This window comes from Tupaia chinensis, unplaced genomic scaffold (genome assembly GCF_000334495.1).
Source record: "Tupaia chinensis unplaced genomic scaffold, TupChi_1.0 Scaffold149807_2, whole genome shotgun sequence".
NCBI classification, from domain to species: Eukaryota; Metazoa; Chordata; class Mammalia; order Scandentia; family Tupaiidae; genus Tupaia; species Tupaia belangeri.
Genome location: NW_006209652.1, coordinates 180691 through 187245, shown reverse-complemented (window position 1 = coordinate 187245; position 6555 = coordinate 180691). Strand labels below are relative to the sequence as shown.

General features: G+C 34.6%; 1 long non-coding RNA gene across 1 annotated transcript in view; it reads right to left on the bottom strand.

Moving 5' to 3' along the window:
* Positions 1-2049: 2049 nt before the first annotated feature.
* LOC102493995 (uncharacterized) overlaps positions 2050-6555 on the bottom strand; it is a 62925-nt gene continuing 58419 nt past the window's right edge. Inside the window, exon 3 of the long non-coding RNA XR_337789.1 lies at positions 2050-2215. This is a non-coding gene — a long non-coding RNA (uncharacterized LOC102493995). The remainder of the gene's footprint in view (positions 2216-6555) is intronic.

The following is a 6555-nucleotide window of genomic DNA, read 5'->3' as shown; positions in this document are numbered from 1 at the left end:
AAAGAGAAGATAAGTAAGAGTGGAGAAGAGAGGAAGGGGAGGGGAGGGGCTCAGAGCAGATCTCAGTCAGCATCATTTTTTTTCTTTTTTTGAGAGATTTTTGCTATAGAGCATGTATGTGCTCACCAGTCAGAGAGAGAGAAAGAGATAAAGTGAGAAATCACACCCCAGTGGGCATGGCCATGCCATAATTCCTTCTCCTCCATTCTCCTCTTGGGATTTTGGGCACACACGCACATGGGCCAAGTGTAATTTTAACCCTTGAGGTCCAGGCCTCAAACTGTGGTGGGCCATGTGGGAGTCCAGTGACATAACCATTATGCAATCTGCTGGTACCATCACTATCAATATTTCAGAAGCAAGTTATTGAAGAGAAGTAAAATCCAGTGGGGGGAAGGAAGAGATAAATAGAGAATTTGTTTTTGTTTTTGAAAACAAAAAGGAAAAAGGAAGTTTAAAAGAGAAAGGGATTAACAATTTCAAATATAGCAATAATACCACATAATATAAAAACTGAAGTGAGTCCATTACTAGATAAAGAGGTCACTGATAATTCAGTAAGGAATTTTCAGCAAAGTAGTGAGGAAGACACTCAAATATCATAGGTTGAAGGCTAAATGGAAAAGAAGAGAAGGGGGAAAATGGACTAAGGAAATATGGTCTAACTAGTCTTTCTGAAAATTTGATTTTGGAGAAAAAAGAGAGAGAGGGCGGTATCTTACAGGAGGGGTATTGATCAGAAGGTTGACATAAAGGTAAATTCTGGTTGTGTGCATTTATTTTAATAACCTTCACTCATTCCTTACAACAGATTTTGTTTAAGTCTCTTACCTCTTCTCATGTCCTTTCCCTCCCATTTCTCCCACCTCTCATGTTAAACATAGAAGCTCATCCATTTTATCAGGAATAGAGAAACTTTCAGGCCAAAACTTTCTCAACTATTCAATATCCCTCCCTTGTCTCTACTCCTCAAAGTGCACTATTACCTTCTTCCTTGCTTATACACTGGAAGTGAGAAATCTTCCCATATCACAATAATTCTACTTGTGCTTTAAATCTCTGCCCTAATTGTCTTCTTATCCTGTTACATCAGTTCTTCAGCATTTCTCTTGTGAACATTGGTCTTGGATTTCCAGTCTCCTCCTCAAGTCCCTACATTTTGATTTGGCATCTTATAAGTAGCAAGTGGAAGGTCATCTATTAAATATAAATCCCATGAAGAAAAAGTTATTATTTCTCTTCTTCACTGCTGAATCCCTCAGACCTTAGTTGGAGCTTGAACATTGTTTGAATAAAAAAAGAATACATCCCTGCCCTCAGCTTAAAGCCACCTAACTGCTTAACCTAACTACCAGTCAAATTTGTATATTTAACTTTCCAGTCTGTGTGTGTATGTGTGTGTGTGTGTGTGTGTGTGTGTGAGAGAGAGAGAGAGAGAAAGAGAGAGAGAGAGAGAGATTGATTCAGGTCCAATTATCTTGAATGTCTCCCTTTGAATATCTCATAGACAACTCAAATTTGGCATACTCAAAACTAAATTCAAGATTCTTACTTCTACCTTCCACCTATTTCTCCTCAGAATCCCCTAGCTCAGTCAATTGTCAATATACCCATCTCGTTGTACTAACCAGATACTTGAAGTAATTATTTACAAACGTACATTACTCATTCACCCACCCTATCCTTTACTAACTCTATCAACTTCAGCCTTGCATATCTCTTGGCTCAATCTAGTTCTATTTCCAGTGCTAACACTCTAGCCAAGTAATTATTATCTAGTCTAGATTATTCCGATAGATTCTCTACTGGTATCTTTATTTTCATATATATGCCATGAACAATCACTTCTCAATCTGGTAATAACAATAAAATGCAGAAAATTTAACCATGGTGTTTCCTTGTTCAAAATATTGAAATGAAATACTAAACATGGACTGTATATGATTAATCTCCTGCCTAGATCACCACTTAAAGGTTTTCCATCCCTGTTAAGTCTTTATTATTCTCATCACATTCTGTAAAATTCACGTTCTTCCTACTCTAGGGCCTTCAAAGAGCCAGTTCTTTTATTCATGCTGTTGCGGTTAGCTGCACATCAGCCAGTGAGCACTGTTTCAGAGGTGTTTGGCTGTCAGATGAGATGCTTCAGTTCTCATCCAAGTGGACTCTCAATCTCTTGCAGTCTCTTGCTGGAGAGGTGTCTGTTGGGTTTGTTCTATGGCAGAGAGAAAAGCCAAATTTCAAAGAGTGGAGAAAGATTACTGCTAGATGAAAGAACCACAAAGTCAGATTGCAAAAGGCATAGATAAAAAAGAGACCAATATCTGGAGCCATCAGTACAGTCAATCTTTCACAACAGTCAAGTCTCAGAAAACAGAAGGCTAGTTTCTATTATTTTTTGCCCTCTCCTGTGGACTAAAGTATAGATATTGGCGAATGTAAATATAAATATATTAATAAATAGCAAATTGAGTATTGGATGATATTTATGCCTCAAATGCTCAAAGAGAAGGAGAAAAGTTTCTCTACCGATAGATGTAGCGATTGCAAGGAAAACTGGCATGAATACATGAAAAAGTGCAAAGTGACTTTTGTTTTCTCTTAAGGATTTGATAGAACTATAATGGACCTTAAAGAAAGTACTTTAAAAACCAACTAAGTTTCAGGAAAGGTTCAGGAAGAATAAAACAGCAAGTAAAAAGGATGCTTAGAATAAGAGAAAGACAAAATCCCCAAGCCTTTATTGTGAGGGTTGTTTCTTTCTCTTTATGTTCCAAATGTCTCATACACTTATTTTAAATAGTAGCCTCATGTGTGTCATATTGGTCAGTCAGTGCTAAAATTTTACATCACCTTGTATGAGCTTCTACATCCAAGACAGCCGACATTCTGTCTGCAATTTTTACACTCCTTTGAATACAAATATGTTATATATAAAAAGAAAACATAGAGACCAGAAGATGGTGTAATAGTTATGTCACTGGACTCCTATGCGGCCAATTGCAATTTTTTGGACCCAGTGGCTTGAAACTCACACCGCATGTGTGTGTGTCCCAAAATCCCGAGACGAGAATAGAGGAAAAGGGATTGTGGCATGGTCATCCCCCCTAAGGGGTGATTTCTTGCTTTCTATCTTTCTGTCTCTGTCTGTCTCTCTAGTGAGCACACATGCCCTATAGCAAAAATCTCTCTCTAGAAAAAAATAAAATAAATAATTAAACATGTTACATGAAAAGTAAATACTCCTATCATCCAGCATAAGAAATATGTTACTAGTATTATCAAAGTCCTCTGCATACATCTCACGCAAAGCATTGTCTTCTCAGTTCTTATTTTTGGCAGGTATTGTTTCCTATCATTGTGATTTTAATGCACACATGTATATTTAAACACTATTTAGGTTTATATGTTATTGGACTTTATTGAAATAATGAATTTTCAATCTTCCATAGCAAACTGTTACATATGTATATATGTGCGTATGAGCCACTTCTAAGATTTCTCAGATAAGTCCTTTTGCTATCTTTCAGCTTTCCTCTTAGCCTTAGTTGAGAAGACGGCCTTATGTTGAGGAGGCAGAGCCATGAGATTCCATTAACCTACATATCCGAGTTGTTGCACAGAGGACAGTCGCCAGGGTCATTCACTTGAACAGGCTTTAAGAAAGTACAAGGAACTTTTATTATCAGGATTCTTTTGTGCTACAATACAAAGACTCCCTTCCCCCAGTGAATCTAAATTTCCAGTTCTTTTAGAACTCTATTTGGTTATTTTTTGTATCCTTTTACTATTTGGTAACTTTTAGGAATATGACTTTTAGTTTTCTAAACAGTTTGTACTTATTTTGTGTTCTATAATCAATGATTCAATATCTGATGTCCTTAGAGTTTAAATTTGTTGTTCATTGTTTTCTTCTGCATGTATTTGGCATTTATTTTAATTGCACATTTATATTTAATTGGATTTAGCTTGGAAAGTATGAAGGGCCTGAGTTAAAAATAATTTTCTTCAGAGAAGATTTGTTTAGACTTCTCTTGCAGACAGGACATCACAACGAACTGGGACTACTTCAATTTAATCTTTCAGTTTCCAGTTTCCCTAACCACTCCAGTAGTATAAGTTAAATTCTTAGACTGGTATCTTGGACAGCCTAAACTAATGCCCATATGTGTGCAGAATAGCTTGTAAAAAAAACAAAACAAAACAAAAAAAACAACTATGTGTGTACTTATAGACAGCTATATTCTCACTAATTAGTACTATATAAATGAAAATATATGCATTTGTTATGGAAGTATTTATATTTTAAAAATCACCACAATAATAAGACAGTCAGAATATTTTTTAAATATCTCAATACTTAATCATAAATAGAAACACAGAGTAACATAAACTAAACAGCCAAATTTTGACCAAGATCCAATGTAACCTGCCTATTTATGTGTCTTTTAGTGTATTAGAATGTTGCCAAAATAAATACTTTCCAATTAGAGCTAATTGAAAAGTACATAATTATTCACACATTCTTTCAATTAACATACGTTGACTCACAATTAAATATCATATACTGCGCTACATGCTGGAGATTCAAAGATAAATTATATGATTTAAATCACTTATGTTTTAGGTCAATACTGGAACTATGCCTTTGAAAATAATATTTTACTATGACTGCGTTATTGATGATTCGATCTAGTTCCATAAACATTTATTGAGCATCTAGGGAAAATCTAACAGTGAAAATAAAAAGGAAGGAAAAAAATGCTATAATTATGAGAAACCCTTTTTATTACTTACTGACATTGTATATCTAAAAAGAATTGACTCATCTGTGTATGTCATCCCTTGCTTTTCATCTTTATTTGGATTATTTATTAATCCTTGACAAAAAGATCAATATATTGTGAATTCATTTATATACACTCAGTATCACTGAGGTAAAATATAATTATGAAAGTGCTGTTACATAAAGAAGTACCAGATAGACCTATTATAGATACTTAGAGATGAGCTATGCCTCTCTCATTTCCTGTACTTTACTTTACAAGTAGATATAATACAATTTCTTCCATTATGAATTGAAATATTCTTAAGTTTGTTGAAGAATTTCAATAAAGCCAATGAAAAGAATTATTAATCTGCTTGGATAGTAGTGGGAAATGCACTGTAATTGGTAAGCTACATATCAGAGTTCTTGGAATTTCTCCAACCACACCAGTAATTGGTCATCTTAATTACATGGTCCATTAGTTGAAATCTGCATCACAAAACTACCATGAACAATTCTTGCCAACTTTGATCCATTTATTGTGAGGTCAAAGTTCCTTTGCTCATTGCAAAATGAAACTAGATATATTAAGTTAAAGTATTTTGAGTTCATTAAATATATGACCTCAAGTTAGTCATCATATCACATACAGAAAATATCTACAATTCTAAAAACAATGCCTCTAATACTTTCAGATATTTTTATGATGCAAAAACTTATAGCCCTACAAAAAAATCTGGACAGATTCAAAAAATTTAAATATAAAATATAAATCACCAAGTTCTAGTTTCTGTTACTTACACATATAATTAACCACCAAGTTGACAGAAATGTCTCAGTTTAACTGATAATAACCATTAGAATGTTTCTAAATAAAAGCACATCAGGTTGCCAGCAAGCCAACCTCATTACCAGCAAGCATTTAGCCCAGAAGCATTGATGGTACCTTAACTGAAGCCACTTTGCAATGATTCTTTTAGCACAGTTTTTATATAAAACACTTAGATAACCAGTTAATAGTGGATCTGTTCAATATTTATTCCTTCATGTCAGATATTAACCATTTTTGAGCATTAATTATGTACTAAATGTTGCACACTAAGATAAACAAGATATTCCCAACTCTCAAGAAACTTGTGACTCGGATCCAATTTAAATAAATTTCTCAGCAGAACATAAATGTATCAAAAGTCGTCATCTATTACACCACCCCATTTGTCCATTTACTCTTAAAGGACATAACGAGCAACTTATTCAGATTTCTTTCAAAAATACAAAAACTGTATCTATACATTTCTTGAATCTTATCTAATTTTTCAAAATATTGAGGTTAACCTAGAATATAGTTATGATTCACTCAGGGTAGCATTGAGGCTAAATTGTAAATATTTTAACAAACTATCCATAGGATAAGCCATTCTAGAATTTTTCCCAATGTTTAAGACATGTTTATTGATTTATGTTATAAATCCCATGTATCCCTCAATAAAAATGGTGACACTGAGTCAGAAAAACACTTGCACATGGGACCAGCAGTTGGCATAATGGCTATGTTGCTGGACTCCCATATAGTCAACCGTGGTTCAAGTCCTGGACCCGGTGGCTTAAACTCACGCTGGACATGTGAGTGTGTATGTGCCCAAGATCCCAAGAGGAGAATAGAGGAGAAGGGATTGAGGCATGGCCATCCCCCTTGGAGGGTGATTTCTCGCTTTCTGTTCCTCTGTCTCTCTCTTTCTGTCTGGCAAGCACATGTGCCCTATAAAAATCCTCAAAAAAAAAAAAAA